We start from the raw sequence: 5,044 nt of genomic DNA, 5'->3' as shown, positions 1-5,044 counted from the left end.
TTGTAATTTTCTTTCAATTTTATTTAAGTTTGTAATTTAGGAGAGCCTATATAAAGGCCTTAGTTTCATACAAGTGGGGGAATCATATAAAATTCTGGATACACACTCCATTGGGGGAGTGGGTCTTCGGACCCCTCCTTCCACCCTTCTTTTCTCCTCTATGTTCTTCCATATCACTTTGTAAATATTTTTGTTACTAACTCTTTCCATTGGGAAAGAGAGCTCTATTGCAATTTAATGGATTAATTTATTTTTCTTCTTCTTCTTCTCTTCATCTATCTTTGATTTGCTAGAAGGAATTTCGTTCTTCAAGTTTAGCATTCAATCATCTTGGAAAAGATGTTGAATGTAAATTGGGTTTCATGGGAACCTTAGAAGAGGAAACATGAAACCATGCTTGAAATTCCTTCTCACACTTGAGTAGATTTAGGTTTTGGGTTGGATATTGTGACATTTAATCTACCCATTATTTAGATCTATGAGAATGTGTGGTATAATTAGGGACCAAGCTATATCTCTCTTCATGAATAACTAGACCAAGGAATTGGCTATTGATCAAGAATTGAGAGATTGAATCACCAAGAAATTAGAGTTCAATCACTCATGATTACCAAGAGGTCAATGAGTTGCATGATTGAAGATGAGATGAGAATATGATTGGTTCGGAGAATGCAATACCTCTTGATTCCAATGCCCCTTTTTCCTTTTTAGTTCTAACTATTTACTTTCCAGCACTTTACTTTGTTGCACTTTACTTTTCTTGCCATTTACTTTCTTGCACTTTATTGCTTTCCTTTACTTTTATATCATTTACATTTCTTGTTGATTATCTCTCCTTAATGTTTGTCTAACTAGAATAATCAATCAACCATTGCTTGCTTAATTTGTTAATCTCTGTGGGATTTGACCTCACTCTTGTGAGTTATTACTTGACGACAATTCGGTATACTTTCCGAAAGAATTTTTGTAGTGATACATAAATTCCCATGATCAGGACGATGCTAACGAAATGTCCCACTGAAATGTTTTCAGAATGGGTACAATTAGACATCTTCTATTATGGACTTTCAGACATGGCTAAAGCGTCTTTGGACCACTCAACTGGTGGTTCCATACACATGATAAAGACCATTAAAGAAGCTCAAGAGCTTATTGAGACAGTTGCCACTAATCAGCATCTGTACTCAGCTGCTGAGACTTCTATAAAAGGAGAGGTTAAGGCAGTATATACTGAACCAAACCCTCCAGAGAAAGATAGCCCATTGACTCAACAACTACATGCCTTTGTCCAGCAATTACTAGAATTACAAGAGGCTTTATGAGAAACTCAGGCTTCTAATAGAAATGTAGAAGCCCAGTTGAGTCAAACAAGGTAGCAATTATCTAAGCAGATAACAGATGAATGCCAAGCTATTCAACTGAGGAGTGGAAAAACATTAAAAACCCAACCTCAGCACATTAAGAACGAAAAGCCCACAGAGGATAACCAAGTCTCTGCACAAGATGACTCTGGAAGTTCAAACGCCCAGGGAGATATCACTCTTGGCGTTGAACGCCAGGAAAGGGCAGAGACTGGGCGTTCAAATGCCCAGGGAGGTATCGCACCAGGCATTGAACACCAGGAAAGGGCAGAGACTGGGCATTTAAATGCCCAGGGAGGAAGTATTTTTGGCGTTGAATGCCTAACAGAGGGCAGTGTCCCTGGCGTTGAACGCCAAAAAGGGGGCAGCAACAAGGGCATTGAATGCCCAAGCATAGGAGGACATTCACATACTGATGACAACCCTCCTAAGCAAGCCAGTAACCCCCTTCCTAACACACATGGCATTCGGCCCTCATCAACCAAGATTGATGAGTACAAGGCTAAGATGCCATTTCCTCAGAAACTCTGGCAAGAGGAAAAGGATAAACAGTTTGCTAGCTTTGTGGAATATCTCAGAACATTAGAGATCAAGATTTCTTTTGCAGAGGCTCTTGAAGAAATACCTTCTTATGCAAAGTTTATGAAGGACATCTTAAGTCATAAGAAGGATTGGAGAGAGGCAGAGACAGTCCTCCTCACTGAAGAGTACAGTGCAATCATTCAGAACAGCTTACTGATGGTAGGAGTTTTGTCGCGTCGGTATAGAATTTCACACAAAATGAATTCTCGTTGCAAGTATAGTTCTATACCAACAAAAAATCCTCCCAATAAAAAAATTTGTTTTGTCACAAGTACAAACCCCAATAAAAATTAACCGAAGTATTTAAACTCCAGGTCGTCTCACAAGAAATTTCAATGAAGTGGTCAATTATTGGCTATGAAGGGGCAAGGGGGTTTTGGTTTATAAGAGGAACAAGAAAAGGTAAATCAAGCAAGTGATTAGAGAAAGCAAGATAAAGAACTCTTGGCTAAAACTTAGGTAATTGAGATCACCATCCTTGTCAACAAATTAAATATTGATAATTATAAGGAACCAAGCTCATTAAGTCTACTCACTAAAGCCTTAAGTACGCAATGTCTACTCCTAGGCTTGGAGTATATCAAATGGCTTGATCAACATCTATCCATAAGTCCCAACCTAGCTACTAATTAACTTAGTAATAGGCTAGAGTCAATGATTATCAAATTGGTCTCCAAGGGTTCTAGAATTACCAATTCAATGAAGCCCATGGACTCAAGATCACTCAATCCCTTTAGCCTAGGCCAAGGGTCAAGAGAACTACTCAAAAACTAGTGAAAGTATTCTATTAAACACCTAATGTGCAATAAAAGTAAACATCACAAAATGCTAAAATTAAGGAAACCCATAACTAACACAAGCAAGAACTCAACAATATCAATGAAGATAAACATAAAAGAGATATAGAAACATAAATTTGCATTAAAAGGAAATTAAATCCACAATGTTCATCAACATAAAAGATAGCAAAATGAGAATTTAACATTACAACTAAGAAAGACAAGATGTAGAAATGAGAAATTATAAAAGAAACAAGATGAAATCAAGTAATTAATTCAAGATCCAAGACAATTTAACCTAATCCTAACCTAATTCTAGAGAGAAGAGGGAGCTTCTCTCTCTAGAAAACTAACTAAAGGCTCATGTTGACTAACTAATTGCTCCCCCTTTGCTTGGACTTCAATTATGCATGAAATACACTCAGAAACAAGTTGGATTTGGGCTTGGGCAGCTCAGAAATTGTCCCAGCGTTTTGCCTTTAAGTGGGTCACATGTGAGTATCGGCGCGTACGTGCCATGTGCGCGTGCGCGTCAATTGGCTGTTTCTTCATCTGCGCGTACGCGGCATGTACGCGTGCGCGTCTCTATGCAAAATCACTTCTACGCGTGTGCGCCTTGTACGCGTGCGCGCCCATCGATGCATTTTCAATCTTTGTTTCTTCATGCATTCTCCACTTTGTATGCTTTTCTCCTCATTTAATCCATCCAATACTTGCCTTATGAACCTGAAATCACTAAACAAACACTTCAAGGCATCGAATGGAATTAAAGTGAGTTAAAATCACCAATTTAAGGGCCTAAAAAGCATGTTTTTACACTTAAGTACAATTCAAGGGAGAATAACAAAACCATATTATTTCATTGAATAAATGTGGGAAAAGGTGATAAAATCTCCTAAAATAAGCCCAAGATAAACCACGAAATCGGGGTTTATCAAATCTCCCCACACTTAAACTAAGCATGTCCTCATGCTAAAATCAAGAAAGAAGCAAAGGGTATCAACATTTATTCAATGCAAACTAACTAAATGTAATCTATCTATATGCAACCTATTTACATGAATGCAATGGCTTAGTCAAAATAAAGCAATCTCCAAGAATACACATGCAAGAACAAGGGCTAAGGCATTGGTATGCGAAATTGCTACTCAGGTTGTGAATTGTTGTTCGAAATTGATTCCCTGGCAATGGCACCAAAAATGGATGCACAGAACCATGGTCTAAACATATCTTCACAACTTCGCATAACTAACCAGCAAGTGTACTGGGTCGTCCAAGTAATACCTTACGTGAGTAAGGGTCGAATCCCACGTACCACAGACAAGGTTTAGACTTTCCGGATTCTCTTGAATGCCGCCATCATTCTAGCTTACACCACGAAGATTCTGATTAAGAGATCTAAGAGATACTCATTCAGTCGACGGTAGAACGGAAGTGGTTGTCAGGCACGCGTTCATAGGGAATGATGATGATTGTCACGTTAATCACATTCAGATTGAAGTACGAATGAATATCTTTAGAAGCGAAACAAGATGAATTGAATAGAAAACAGTAGTACTTTGCATTAATCATTGAGGAACAGCAGAGCTCCACACCTTAATCTATGGAGTGTAGAAACTCTACCGTTGAAAATACATAAGTGAGAGTCCAGGCATGGCCGAGAGGCCAGCCCTTAAACGTGATCTAAGATAGCATACAACTGATCAAAGATACCTAATACAATAGTAAAAGGTCCTAATTATAATAAACTAGCTACTAGGGTTTACAAAAGTAAATAATTGATGCATAAATCCACTTCCGGGGCCCACTTGGTGTGTGCTTGGGCTGAGCTTTGAATGTTGCACATGTAGAGGTCCTTCTTGAAGTTGAACGCCAGCTTTTGTGCCAGTTTGGGCGTTCAACTCTAGTTTTGGCTCCTTTTCTGGCGCTGGACACCAGATTTGGGTAGAAAGCTGGCGTTGAACGCCAGTTTACGTCATCTATTCTTGGCCAAAGTATGGACTATTATATATTTCTGGAAAGCCCTGGATGTCTACTTTCCAATGCAATTGGAAGCGCATAATTTCGAGTTCTGTAGCTCTAGAAAATCCACTTTGAGTGCAGGGAGGTCAGAATCCAACAGCATCAGCAGTCCTTCTTCAACCTCTGAATCTGATTTCTGCTCAAGTCCCTCAATTTCAGCCAGAAAATACCTGAAATCACAGAAAAACACACAAACTCATAGTAAAGTCCAGAAATGTGAATTTAACATAAAAACTAATAAAAACATCCCTGAAAGTAACTAGATCCTACTAAAAACATACTAAAAACAATGTCAAAAAG

The sequence above is a fragment of the Arachis ipaensis genome, chromosome B06 (assembly GCF_000816755.2).
Source record: "Arachis ipaensis cultivar K30076 chromosome B06, Araip1.1, whole genome shotgun sequence".
NCBI lineage: Eukaryota > Viridiplantae > Streptophyta > Magnoliopsida > Fabales > Fabaceae > Arachis > Arachis ipaensis.
Note: the sequence above shows the minus strand (reverse complement) of the source record.